We start from the raw sequence: 15,173 nt of genomic DNA on the forward strand, positions 1-15,173 counted from the left end.
ACTCTCCAGAGCCTGGAGATAGCACTGGTGAGGGCTATGAGACAGCAAAGATGTCAACCCACCCCTCCCACTGGGAGCTCTATCCCATGGAGTTGCAGAGCTGATACTGACTTGATAGCCCCAGTGGGGAGTGGGTGAAGACCCAGGCTGTGTGGACCCATCCAGTGAGGAGATATGGGATCAGGGACCCATGTAAAAAACAGTCTGGCTACTTTTCCACAGGGCTGCTGTAGTATGCAGGGGATCCAGTCCAGTCTCTAGTCACCTTGAATTTTCCAGTACTTGAAGGTATCAACAGTGAAGGCTGCGAAACAGCAAAGATGGAAGACTGCCCTCCCTCTGGGAGCTCCATCCCAGGAAGGTTTGGAACTGCTGCCAGCTGGAAAACACTGGCAGAGGTGGTTGTAGACCTCAGTTGAGAGATTCTGACCAGGGAAGAGAAATAGGATCCGGGACCCACATGGAAAAACAGTCTGGTTACCTCTCTGTGTAGCTCCTGCACTTTACCAGGGTAACTGCTCCAGTCCTTAGTTGTCTTGGATTCCTCAGAGCTCAAAGGTATTAATAGTTAAGGCTGTGAAAGAACATAGATGGTGGCCCAAGACACCCCTTGGGAGCTTGGTCTCAGGGAGGTATAATACTGCTACACATAGCTGAGTGAAGTTCTGAGATGTGGGTCTTATCCAGTGAGGTGCCATGGAGGCAAGGTCTGCAGACTGCAGCTGCTCAGGCCCCTGTATTCAGCCCCTTTGCTAGAGGTATGTATGGAGGTCTAACCTCCCATTTTGCCAGAGCTGCAGCCACTTTTATTGGGAAGCTCACTTGGGGCTCCGTGTGTGTCTAAGCAGCTGCTCTTCTAATACTCTGTGTAGCTCTGTGTGTCTAACTGAAGGCCCTGGTGGAATAGGTTCATGAAGGGGTCTCCTGACTCAAGAGTTGCAAAGATCCATGGGAGAAACATCAGTACCTGGGAGTGCTCACTCACTTACCACTTCCTCAGGCTGGGGAGACTCCCCTGGCTCCACATTGCTCCTGGGTGGGAGATATCCTGCCATTCTTTTCTCCATTCTTTGTGGGTTGAATTGTTTTTCTGATGAACCCTAATGAGTGTACCTGGATATTTCCACTGAAGGTGCTGTATTTACTCACCCCTCTATTTCTCTCCATGGGAGTGGCACACACTACCTGCTTCTAGTCTGCTGTCTGTTAAAGACTAACTTGCTGTAGCTTGTTTAGTATAGGGTCATATGTGACACTATCATTTCATAAATTTTCATAATTAGGGTTGTGTTTTTGCTCAACTCTTTAGATCAAAGTTTTAAAATCTAAGCACTGAACCGTTGCTGGAAATAATAAGGTCTTGGGAATGAAGCATCTGAAGGACAATCCAAAACTGAAGTCCTGATTTCTGACAAATAAGAATCAATTTTCTCTTTTTCTCTGTAAACTTTGACATATGTTACAGGACTGTGTCTATAATCTGAGTATGGATATAAGCATCACTAGAATTAATTGTTCAACAAATAGATATACAGAAATTAATAGCATCCACTGTATAATCTTCAGATATCTAGGACAATTGTGTGTGTATGTGTGTGTGTGTGTGTGTGTGTGTGTGTGCAATTGGCAGAGATTATATCTTTATTGTTGCTGAAAAACTAGAAAGAAGGAAGATATATTTTGCTATTTGAGGAGGAAGTTTGAGAATCCTGTGGGCAGTGGCATAATTTATCCTGTGAGTGGCATAATTTCTATTGATGACATATTTTGCTCTTGGGAAATAAACAGAGCAGTGTTTACACATGAATACAACATTAAAAAATCAGAAATTAATGGTGAATGATTTGCAAGTAATCTTTTTGGTGGTGTTTTCTTAACTTTGGCAATATTTTTCTATGAAGAGGACTGTAAATGGATAGCCACCTTGTACAGGTATTGTGTTATTGCTATTCTCTTTAAGGCCAGGTTTAAAATTATGAATGTAGTCTTTGATTAATGTTACCTAACAAGAAGTGCTCAGTATCCTTGACCACAAAAAAAGCATTGTATCTTCCAAATGATAACAACTCTCACTTCAGTGATGAGAATTAAATAATGTTTGCTTTCTGTTCTAATTCTTCTTTGCTTCCTTATTTAACATTTTAAGAAAAAGACATTTATCATAAAAATAAATTACCATTTTCAACTTTTGTATTTGTAGCATACATTTAACTTCTGTCTAGTTGATTTATATAATTGAAATTGTTGTAATTATCAGTAGTATCTTTTATGTATCCAATGAGAGTTATACCTGTAAATTAAAATACTTGATAAAAAGCACTTGGGTATATGTCATCTGTCATTTCACACATCCTAATTGCTCATGACTAGTTCCTAAAAAATTCAAATGTCAAATTAAAGGAGTCATTATTATACTGAAAATGTTGAGAGCCTTTTGACAATGACATACTGTTGCATTTTTTAAAACCAATCAGATTACAAGTCTTTAAATATTAGTGGTGGCATTGTAAATGGGAATAGATAATTTGTTTTAGACAGTCAACTTTGGTGACATAAGCTTACGTTTCTTTATTGAGAGCAATTGTAAAAAGCCAAATTGTTTCCTAAGATGAAAGATAAACACATCTCAGGCAAGACTATATTTTCTTTATAGCTCATTTAATTGCTTTAAATTTTTTATCTCCACAATTTCTTTCTGATCCCTAAGCCACAAATTATACTCTGCCTCTTGGTTGCTCAGGTGTATTTCATTTACTTTACCTTTCTAATGTTTTCATCTTAAAATTTTATTGGGATCAATATGAAGATGATTGATGCTGAAAAAGAACTTTGGTTACATCTTCATGTATGAATACACAAATATAAATGTTATCAGAACATTTGTTTCTCTGAATAGTATCATTTTCTTTTATTAATAGTTATGTTCAAAACATGTCATCAAAGTAGGCCTCAGTAGAAATGTAGTGATGTAATTATTGCTATTAATTTGCTTACTCGAAGGCACATAATTTCTCCAGCTCTAGCTAGGAAACTGCTCCTGATATCTATCTCATAAACAAAGACTAGAAACCAGGTAAGTTATTTCTTTGTTTTCTGTGTGTTTTAAAGAAACACAAATTAGGTATTTTGCTATGCACCTTCAGTCTGGGCTGAGGTCAGTAACGATGGCTTTTCTCTGATCTATATGGGTATCCCTTGGCAGCTTGACTAGAGCTGGAGGATCTACTTCTAACATGGTGCACCACATGGCTGACTGGCTAATGGCAGCCTATGTCATAAGACCTGGGCCTGGAAATCAGAGCAGCATCACTTCTATCATATTCTATTGGTCAAGCAGTCACAGACCCCAGATTCAAGGAAAGAAGACATAGACCTCGCCTCTCAATTGGTGGAGTGTCAAAGAATTCTGAGGTTGTATTTTAAAACCTTCAAATTACCTTCAAAAGTTTTATTTATTATTTATTTATTTATTTATTTATTTTACCAACTTGCTTCCTGCCTCTGGCGTAAGTGGCCCACACAATTCGCTCCTCTCTGGCTTCTTTCCAGAAACTCTAGAAACATTCTCACTTTATAATATAGAGCATTTCACCTCCCTCCAGCATTGTATTGAAACGCTTTGGGCTAACTTAGCCACTCCAGATCCCAAAAACTGGGCCAATGCACAGACCAGAGAGAAGCTTGGAAGCATTTGGCTTTCCCTTCCCCTTCTGCCACAATGCCTGAGAAGGGAAGAGTAAAACAAAGTATTTTACTTCTGTCCAGTGTGAATTATGTTATTTATCTAGAAGCAACTTTGGTCATTTTTGGTCATATAGACTTTTCACCTTATTTCCTTTGCACAAGTACATGGTTCCTTGTCTTCTGTGGACTCATTGTAGCTGGCCTCCTGCTCCTCCTCCCTGGGCTTTGCCTTCCCCTGGGCCTCAAGACTTGACTCTGTAAATCCTTTTCCTCAATCTCCTACTACCACATTCCCATGAGAGTTGAGAGTCATGAGACTGTAGAATTAAAAATAAGTTATTTACTTTCAGAATATAATGGTTGTACAGGCACTGGGTAAACATTCTTACTCTAAAAGGGAGAAATCAGCCAAAAGCAAGGATTTCTTGGAAGTTCAAAACCAAGCAGGGCAGACATTAAGTCTGAAAGCTCCAAAATAATCTCTTTTGACTTTATGTTCTTCATCCTGGGCACACAGGTGAGCTCCCAAAGTCTTGCTTAGCCCCATCTCATGGCTTTTCTGGCATGCAGGCCCATGTGGCTGCCCTCACAAGTTGAAGTTGAATTCATGTAGCTTTTTCAGGCTGAAGTGGCATACTGTCAGTTGCTCCACCATTTTGGGGTTCAGACAGTGGCTCCACTTCTGCAGCCTCACTAGGCATTGCCCAGAAGGGAACAGTTTGTGGTGGTTATGGTCCTATGTCAGGTGTCTGCTTGAGTACCCAGGCTTTCCTATACATCCTCGGAAAACTTTGCTTCTTAGAAATTTCTTCTGCCAGATAGCCTAGGTCATTACTCTTAAGTTTAGCATTACACAAAGCCACAGGGCATGGACACCATGCAGCCAAGTTCTTTGCTATGATGTAATAAGAGTGACTTTTGCTCCACTTCCCAGGAAATTTCTCATTTCAATCTGAGACCTCCCTAGAATGGTCTTTACTGTTTAGGTTTCTGTCATCATTTTGTTCACAGTCACAACCAATTTTTAAGATGTTCCAAACTTTCTCTTTTTTTTTTTTTTCTGAGCCTTCTAACTCTTCCAACTTCTGCTCATTGCCCGGTTCCAAAGCTACTTCCACATTTTCAGCTACCTTTATAGCAACAGCTCACTTCTTGCTACCAATTCTCTTAGTTCATATTTTGTGATTATTACAAAATATCTGAGGCTGGGCAATTTATGAAGAATAAAAGGATTATTTGGCTCACAAAGGTGATGACTGGAAAGTTTGAGATTAGGCATCTGCACCTGGTGAGAGTTCTAGGCTGCTTTCACTCACGGCAGAAGGTGAAGGGGAGCTGGCATGTGTAGAGATTACACAGCAAGAGAACAAGGCGGTAGGAAGTGCTGGGCTCTTCTTAACAAACTCTCTCAGGAACCAATAGAATGGTAACTCACCTCTGAAGGAGTGATTTAATCTGTGGGTGAGGGATCCACTCTCATAACCCAAACATCTCCCATTAGGCTCCACTTACAATATTGAGGCTCAAATTTCAACGTGAAGTTCGGTGGGAACAAACATCCAAACCATTGCATATGCCCAGCCTATCTAACAGGATAGTTTAACCTGGCCTACGTTAAACATGCCCAGAACACTTACATTAGCCTATAGTTGGGCAAAATCATCTAACACAAAGCCTATTTTATAATAAAATGTTGATTAACTCATGTAGTTTGTTGAATACGGTACTGAGAGTGAAAAACAGATTGGTTGTTTACCCCAGTGATTGCCTGGCTGACCGCGAGCTGCGGCTCACCTCCACTGTCCAGCATCACAAGAGAGTATCCTACCACATATGGCTAGCCTGAGAAAATATCAAAACTCAAAATTTGAAGAATGTTTTCTATTGAATGTCTATCACTTTTTCACCATCCTAGAAAAACCCAGGTTGAATCATCATAAGTTGGGGATCATCTGCATAAGCCACATAGTATTTGCTGAGAACTTGGTATGTATAATTTATTCTGACTTCCGTGGAGAGAAGAGAGAGTATGCAGCTCATTTGGATATATTAATGCACTCCTCCTAAAAGCAAATAAAAAACAGCAAGGTGCTCACCTTTTTTTTTTTAAAGCATGTGGATTTTTGTCTTGTTTTATGTTGTTTTGTTTTGTTTTATCCTAAACCCACTGACTCAGAATCTCTGGAAGTGGAGTTTAGACTCTGGCATTTTCAGTAAGCTTCCCAAATGATTCTTATATTTGGGGAAATCTTTTGAAAGCCAAACATGTGTTGAACTACTTGAAACTTTTTCAAAGCTGGTTATAATGACCATCTAATCTGTGGTACTTTAAAAGAGAAAGAAGACACTATTAAAAAATTATTGCAGAACAACCTATGTATATATATATGCATATATATATACATATATATACGTATATATATATACACATATATATATATACCAAGAACTTCCCAGAAAATCAAGAAATACTTTCATTTTAGTGAGAATGGAATACTAGGATACATGTCTTAAACATAAAATCCAGAACAGACTAAATGTTTTGGATGTATACTAGACTGTTAGCTCCAAATTATCCCTGTTCATTTCAAGTTAGAACTGCAACTTGTCCCTCCAAGATACTGCTAATATGAGCTCATCTTTTACATTGGAAACACCACAGTCCTAGATTGGGCCAGGCCCTCAGTTATTCTCCAGATTATACCCTTATCTTGTTCTTACTCTTTCCAGTTTTCGTCTTTCTTCCATTCTTTCTTCCTCCTGATACCAGAGCAATGTTGCATAAATGATCATTCTATCATGTTTAAAGTTGATTGTTCTCCCTTGATTTCAACTCTAACAAGGAACAGCAAAGACAACAAAAATATACACTATATAATATTAATATGAATAATAAAATATATAATGATAAAAATAACAGAGTTCTTATTTAACCAGTATATACCAGACACCATTTGGCAAATTACTGCTCTCCTTACCCCTTCAACTTCTCCTTGCCCTACTCTGGAACCAGCCTGACTTCTGCTTTCAGAACCCAAATGAACTGTCCCACAATCTAGCAACCACTAAGTCTCAAATTGACCCAGAAGTGTCCTGCTGAACCCTGCTTCAGTGCTGTGACTTGAAAATGTTTTGCTGGATCAGTGTCTATGTTGTACTCATTATGGTTCATTTTTTAATATCCATTCTGAAAATATATAATCTGCTTTTCAGAGTATTACAAAATATGTCATAATTTGGCTCCTTCATATCTCATCTGTTCTATGCTTCAAATCCTCCTACTCTATGCTTCATTGCTGCAGAAAATGACACCTTCCCTTCCTATGTCTCCATGCTTTTGCACCTGCTTTCCAGATCACTCTTTTTTCCTACTTTTCTTTCCCCTAAACTTTTACTTACTGCTTGTAACTCATCTTGATTAACATTTTTTTCATAATCGTCTTCCCTAGCTCCTCTAGGCATATTTGAATGCTTCTCCTATACTCACATTTTATTCTGTACATATTTCTAACTCAGTTTTTAAAATATGGCTATTTATTTGTATGTTCATCTTCCTTCTCAACAGTGGTATTCTTGACCTCTGCGTTCATGCGTTTTTGTGTATATTTATCTCTAGTCCTTTGTACTTTTCCTGCATATATATTGACCAAATGAATAGATAATGCTAACTTGAAAGAACACATAGTTTTTAAAATGTTGGTTAAGATTAGTCAGATAGGGATTCACGAACGTGATACATTTTCAGCTGTACTTTGAAAGAAATAACGGGCATGTTGGAATGGAGAGGAGGTTGATTTACACTGTCAACAACAGCGATATCAAAAAGAAAAACACAGAAAAATAAATTAATACAATGGTACTTGGAAAATGTAACTTGGGTTAGTAACTGAATGAGAGAGAAGAAAGAGCGTTATTCTTGCAGCATTTATTCTTTCATGCCAGTTTGAGGAATTCAGAGCTACACTATTGGAACAAGTAAATCCAAAGCTTTATTTCCACACAATAACCCTGGGTTTGTAACAATTGGAAAGTTTGTTCTTTCCTGGGCTTGGGTCCAACTCTATACAATATCACCATCTGTGTCCCCAAAATGATTCAAATCCACGGTGAGCACTGCTATACTCCTGTGCATGTGCCTTCTTTGAGCTCATCTTGTTTTTCTCTCAAAGGTTAACTAATGATTGCTTTGTCCTGCTCATTCATTGTCCCTTAAGCATGTAATGTAGTTGTTTGCCAAATGTTAATTCCCTTTATATTAAGGCTCAAGGAATAAAGAAATCCATTTAGTGATTTATCTGGATGTTTCTCCAGTTGGCTCTGAGTTTTTGTTCTTTGATATGTGACCTTTTTATGTTTGTTTTAATACTTCACTGGTGTCCAAAGTTTATGGTTCAGTCCTTGTGGCTGTGAAACTATTTCTTGTCCCTCATTGAAGAAAATACCTCATCTACCTTTAAAATGAAGCTTGTAGATTAGCTAACATTGTTTTTTACTACCTTTTAAAGGCTATTATTATTTCTAGGATACTCACAAAGTGAAAACAATCTAACCATCAGGTTAAATAACTTCCACTGTGAGATTTTACTATTTCTTCCAAGTTACACAAAAATGAAAGTGACCCATGTCCATTTCAATGTAATCTTAAGCAAAAGGAAAAGTTTTTACAACCCGCCTCGGTTTACAAAACTAATTATAATAATAGATTTTTTGTATGTAGATAACAAGTACTGACCCTTTCATATGGTGTCTGATCAGGTTATTTACTCAAGTGGTATTGGCCTTGGAAAGTCTCTTTCTTATACGGGTTAAATAAAATTTTCTTCTGCCTGCTGGATAATTTTTTAGATTTAATTAGCATGTGCTGTTTTCCAGGTTTCAAAACATTTTTCTATCTTGGGTTGGGTCTCCAGATATTCTTGATCATTTAAATGCTTATTTCTTCTACTGCTTGAAAGGTACCTCTTGGCCTAGGGAAACTCATGAAAAGGGAATACTGCATTTATATGCATGGTTCTCAAGATTTGTTATGAGACAATTTTCAACAGAACCATTGTTGCTCTTCATTTTATTGTTTAATTTGTTTTTCAGACTTTCCCTCAACCAACTCCACGCTCCAGAAGGGTTGCTTCCTACAAATTGCACTTTGTGTTTCTCAAGCAAATCACACTCCTCCTCCCTATTGATGTTGCAACCACATTGGATTTCCTAACATTTCTCAGTAAAAGCTCATTCCCACTCCAGGGACTTTGTACTTTCTGGACTCTCTGCCTAGGTTGCTCTGTCCCTCACTCTCTCTCCTCGTAGCTTCATGGCTAGCTTCCTCATATCTAGTTTGGCTACCTCTAATTCCTTCAGATTTTAACTCAAATATTACTTCTACTTAGAAAAGCCTTTTTTGACTCCCTTAGATTGTGTTACACATACAGGCCATTAATACAAATTTACTGAATAAATGACTGGGTGAGTCTGATATTATACATGTCATATTTGAGGAAATGAAGAGATGCTGAAAGTACTGGAAGTGTATAGATGAAATGAGAAGGCTGGAAATAGATCCTATTAACATTTTCCTAACACTTTACAGTTTACAAAGCACCTTCGCATATGTTATATCACTTGAATTTTTAATATCTGTTAGAGAAAACTCTTACTATCTCCATTCTACAGGCTTAGACAAGTGAAAAGACCTCAAGATCACATAGCTAATAAATAGAAGTTGGAATTATATTCTTATCTCCAAATTTAATATGTTGTCCTCTATGGCATGCTGAAATCCCCTGACTTAAGTTTGAGATTTACAAGAATAGATATTCCAGGCAAAATGTCAGAAACCTGAAGTGTATGATAATCATCAGAAGTTAATTACTTTCACAGACATTCAAATTTCTTCTTTGCTATAGGAACAAAGGAAAAAGCTTATCCACAGTCCCATGTGTTATCTCTGGCTGAGCCTCTTCCTAATTATATTACCAATGGCTAACTGTCTGCTTTAATTTTCTCTGTTGTAAATGAGGATAATTATAGTATTAGGTTGGTGAAAATTAATTGTGGTTTTTGGCATTGAACGTAATGACAAAAAACACAATTACTTTCGCACCAACCTAACACAGATTTTTATAATGGGATTGTGAGAATTAAATTAGTTTATTTAGTAAGACTTCACAAAATTGCCCATCACAGAATATTGCTTATACAGGAAAACTGCTATTATGGTTACTGTCATTGTTATTATTAGTATTATTTAATGTGCTTACTAAAGACCTTCTCTCCTCTCAAGAGAACAGAAAAAAAACCATAAAATTTGTGACTATTTTATCTGCAATTAACTTTTTAGGACTTCTACAGTTTATTGCATGGGAGGAGGAGTCTTCCTTTTAATCTTTAAACCTTTGGTTGAATGTGGCTTGAGCCTTGACACTTTTATTCTGAGGTTCCAGCTAGCCCTAAGCAGGAATTTCTGAGATGGATATGTCCCATTGATCTTGGATTTGATCTGCAACTATAAGTTACAAAAGAGGGAGGTCTTACTGTGAAATACATCAGAATGTAAGTAGACTCATATTATTTCAATAATTGAAAGGACGTTAAATATTATCTGTTTTCTAATCCATCCCTTAACATGGATACACAGTCCATGCCCATTTTCAGTAACCATGGAGAGTTTAGAAATTTCCTGCTTTGAGATTATTTGACAGTGTATGTGTGTGTTTAACTCTTCAAGACTTGTTTTATTGGGGGTATGTTTACTCTCTTCACAGTGTTCCAAAGTAGATCTTGCTCATAGATTTTATTTATATGCCAATCATGTTTTGGATATAGGGATCTCCTATCAGAAGATTAGAGTCTGCTGGCAGATGCTAACGTTGTACCTAGTCAAGAACAATTGGTAAATTTCTAGGATTTGGTTCCATTTGCAAGGGAGTTGCTAGGATTCTTGATATGAAGAGAAGAGCAATGCTTAAGTTCTCCATAGAGACTCTATGCTCAGAAACTACCTTCCTATTCTATGACCTTTGATAAGATTGCAGTAATAAGAAGTAATGTCTCCCTATAATTAGTCTGATATAGTGGTTCTCAACCCTATCAGATCCAATGCTTTCTTCTTATCGTAAATTTTAAATACCACTCCCTGACAGACATTATTCTGGTAATAAATGCAGGGATAATATATCCCTGACTTCTAGAGTGTGCAAAGCCCTGAGAATATAGTTTTTATGGTGCCTCTTTTTATTTAAACTACTTGACTTACTTAAAATCAGCAAGTAAGCATAGTCCTAGTGGCCCAATATTATTTAATCCTGATAAAACACACACACACACACACACACACACAGGCAGTTGGGAGTGATCCACCCACAGGCAGCCTACTTGGAACTGAGGCTTTGCCACAGAGGCTGAGACAACCTATAAATTCAATCATGATGCCTTTGGGGGCAACTAGATCCCATGTATGGAGCAGAGATTTGGACAGCAGCTCAAAGGGGGAGAAATGGAGACTAAGAGCCACTCAAGTCCTAGACTTGGCTTGGAGCACACTTCTAGGACAGTACCACTGGCCCCAGCCTATCCCAGCCACAGAAGGGAGACTTAGATATTTTCAAGAAAGGTACTTTAAATAAAAGCAGTCCTCTGAGATTCAGATATAGGGGCAGGGGCCCTGCTTGCTAAACATTTTTTTTTAAGATTGATGTTAATAACATAATATATAACATATATTATGTAACATATGTTATATATTATGTTATCAACTAATATAACACTAAGAACAGTACTGAACATTTTTTAAAAGAGTGATGTTAATAATATAATATATAATATATAATTTAACAGAGAAATTAAATGAAAGTAATTCATAATATGTTACATATACTTTAATTCAAAAATTTTGTTCCACAACTACACGAGAAAATGTAATGAAATTCTCAGATACTTACAGCCTCTTTTTATGAATAGATTTGTATTTAACAAAATAAGAACATCACAAGCCCTTATTTACAGGAAGTATAGAAAATAAAAGAACAGAAGTATAGACAGACACCAGAAAAAATAGGATTAGTATAGTTAGAGACCAGACATATTTGTATATGATAGGAGAAAGAGGGAAATAACCTTAAATGAATTTGCGATTACATGACAAAGCAAATTAAAGGTTGATAAATTGAAAAAATGAGGAAGTAAGAATTTCTTGTAAATGAGCTCAATGTTATCTATAAATGCACTGATAAAATAACTCCTTGGACTGTAATTTGGGTCCCGGGGGATTATTGTACTTTGGAATGATTCCCTTGAAAATTTCTAAGTCCTATTCTTGTGGCTGAGACCAACTGGGTCTACAGTGACATGCAGAAAATGTTGCCCATGCCAAGATAGGTACCTATATGGGCTCCAGCACCCATTTCTCCTCTTTAGATTGCTCTTCAATCCTGTATATATGGGGTGAAATTGGTGAAGATTCACAATAATTATATCTGCTATACTGAATTTCTAGCACATATTCAGGCATACTTTAAGTTACTCGCATTTAAAATAAACTTGGAGACCACGTTCTTCAAGAGGCAGTACGGAATATAGGACAGATTTAAAAAACAGTGATTTGAGAGGTTGTAGAGGAATTATGTAATCTGCTGTTGAGGAGAGTATTGAAAATGATTGAAGATTGAAAATGGTCCTTGACTCCAAAAAGACTACCTGTGTTGTGTGGTAAGAAAGTTGGAAGGGGCCGATGACTTCAAAAAGGAGGTAGTGTAGTGCGAAGTTAAAAATATCTCCCTATTTCCTGGTTTCATCTGTCTCTATGTGGATGGTAGAATCAGAGATTCAGTAGAAGGGTGTCTGACAGTCTACTAAACCATTTTCACATTTTGCTTTCAAACTCTGTGCTTTCCCGGGAATTGTTTAATTAGTAGCATGCTGTTAATGTGTAGTATTCACTGCACATTTGAAAATAGTGTGGATTATGTTTATAATCAGAAAAAAAGTGCTTTTGCTTAATTTGTTTTTACCCAAATGAAAATATCTGAAGAACCAGAGGGACCATAAAAGAGAAATCAAATTTGTCTTCAGCATATAATTCATTTCATGACATTTATTACTCCACTTATTGAATTATTATAATTCTAGTTACTAAAAATTCTGTGAGGAAATAAATTAAAAAATAGGTTAGTTTGTGCATGTCAATCATATATTTGCTGGCTTTTTTTTTTTTTTCAGTTGAACATGGTTCTAATCTTGTTGTCCCACTTGTTGATAATGTTCTTCAATCTGAAAGTCTCATGATTCTTTGGACCACAATCATAAATCATTAGTATTTTTATTTTTATTTTATTATTTGTTTTAGGTTATGTTGATGTTGATTTGGCTTAATTTTTATTTTTATTTTATTTTATTTTTTATTATACTTTAAGTTTTAGGGTACATGTGCACAACGTGCCGGTTTGTTACGTATGTATACATGTGCCGTGTTGGTGAGCTGCACCCATTAACTCGTCATTTAGCATTAGGTATATCTCCTAATGCTATCCCTCCCCCCTCCCCCCACCCCACAACAGGCCCTGGTGTGTGATGGTCCCCTTCCTGTGTCCATGTGTTCTCATTGTTCAATTCCCACCTATGAGTGAGAACATGCAGTGTTTGGTTTTTTGTCCTTGCAATAGTTCGCTGAGAATGATGGTTTCCAGATTCATCCATGTCCCTACAAAGGACATGAACTCATCATTTTTTATGGCTGCATAGTATTCCATGGTGTATATGTGCCACATTTTCTTAATCCAGTCTATCCTTGTTGGACATTTGGGTTGGTTCCAAGTCTCTGCTATTGTGAATAGTGCTGCAATAAGCATATGTGTGCATAAATCATTATTATTTTTAAAGTTAGATTTACCTTTTCTATTTTAATTTTAATTTTTTAATTTTTAATTATTGTGGATGACAAATGCATAATAATTGTACATATTTATGGGGTACCTGTGATATTTCAATACAAAGCATACAATGCATAATGATGAAATCAGGGTAATTGGAATATTCATTGTCTCAAGCGTCAACCATTTCTTTGTGTTAGGAACATTTCAATTACAATCTTTTGGTTATTTTGAGTGTCATACTAAATGGGGAAAAACTAAACACCTTTCTTTTAAAATCTTGAACAAGACAAGGATCCCCATTTTCATCACTTTTATTCAACATAGTACTGGAAGTCCTAGCCAGAGTAATTAGATAAGAGAAAGAAATAAAGGTCATCCAAATGGGAAAGAATGAAGTCAAATCATCCTCATTTATAGATGATATGATCTTTTATATTTAGAAAAAGCTGAAGTCTTCACCAAAAATCTACTTGATAAACAACTTCAGTAAAGTTGCAGGATAAAAAATCAGCATACATAAATCAGTAGCATGCCTATATGCCAACAGCAAACAATCTGAAAAAGAAACCAAGTAAGTAATCTTATTTACAGTAGCTGCAAATAAAGTAGAATACCTAGTAATATACTTAAAGAAAGACGTAAAACCTCTCTACAATAAAAAAATTGTAACACATTGATGAGAGAAATTGAAGAGGACACACTCAAAAGATGGAAAGATATTTCATGTTCATGAATTGGAAGAATTAATATTGTTAAAATGCCCATACTACTCAAAACAAACTACAGATTCAATGCAGTCCCTATCATGAATTACTGACCATGCACAACAGTTTGCCATATTCCTACGCAAAATTCAATTTTATAAATCCTTCTGGCTCTTCCCATTGGTTAGTACATCTGGAGGAATGTTACAGATGTTTTGGACTGATCAAGTTTTACATGCCCACTCTACATAATTATAGGATTTCTGTAGATTATTTTGTTTCTTTTGAGATAGCAACAAGGAGGGTTCAAACATCTGTAACTGCAAGTATGTTGCATTTCTGCAGATGGAAATATTGGTTCAAACTATGGAATTGACATTATGCCATCTTGTTCTTTCCAGTCTTGCATATATAACACAAATTATACTGAAAGTGGAAAGGAGGTGTAAATGGTATTTCCTTGGTTAGTATAATCATATTTCTGGATTTGGGTAATATTGCGGTCCTGCAAAATCATTGGGCAAATATTTATACAGTGTGGTTGATTCAGGAAGAAACACAATGTTTTCTTCAGTTAGTTCCACTTGGATTCTGCTTCTGAAATGTATCTTATTTCCACAAAGTCAGAAATAGGATGAAATAACACCAGTAATAAAGACTTTATAACTATGTAGTACTGTCATTATACACAATAGATATGTATGTCTTCAAGAGTTTGTAATACAAGTAAGAAAGCAATTGCTTATATTATGGGCTCCCAAACACCACTGGTGCCTTCTAGACATTCACAACTCAAATATTAAATAGTTAGGAACAAATGCTCTGACTTCATTACTAGCCAAATCATTCAAATTTCCTATATATTTTGTATGTCGTTTCCATGGACACCTTTGCACTATCTGCAGTATCCCAGTATATCCAA

General features: G+C 36.5%; 1 long non-coding RNA gene across 1 annotated transcript in view; it reads left to right on the top strand.

Moving 5' to 3' along the window:
• The window catches only part of LOC129534091 (uncharacterized), a 31,923-nt gene extending 21,879 nt beyond the window's left edge, over positions 1-10,044 (top strand). Inside the window, exon 3 of the long non-coding RNA XR_010134101.1 lies at positions 10,019-10,044. This is a non-coding gene — a long non-coding RNA (uncharacterized lncRNA). The remainder of the gene's footprint in view (positions 1-10,018) is intronic.
• Positions 10,045-15,173: the final 5,129 nt, after the last annotated feature.

This window comes from Gorilla gorilla, chromosome 5 (assembly GCF_029281585.2).
Source record: "Gorilla gorilla gorilla isolate KB3781 chromosome 5, NHGRI_mGorGor1-v2.1_pri, whole genome shotgun sequence".
NCBI lineage: Eukaryota > Metazoa > Chordata > Mammalia > Primates > Hominidae > Gorilla > Gorilla gorilla.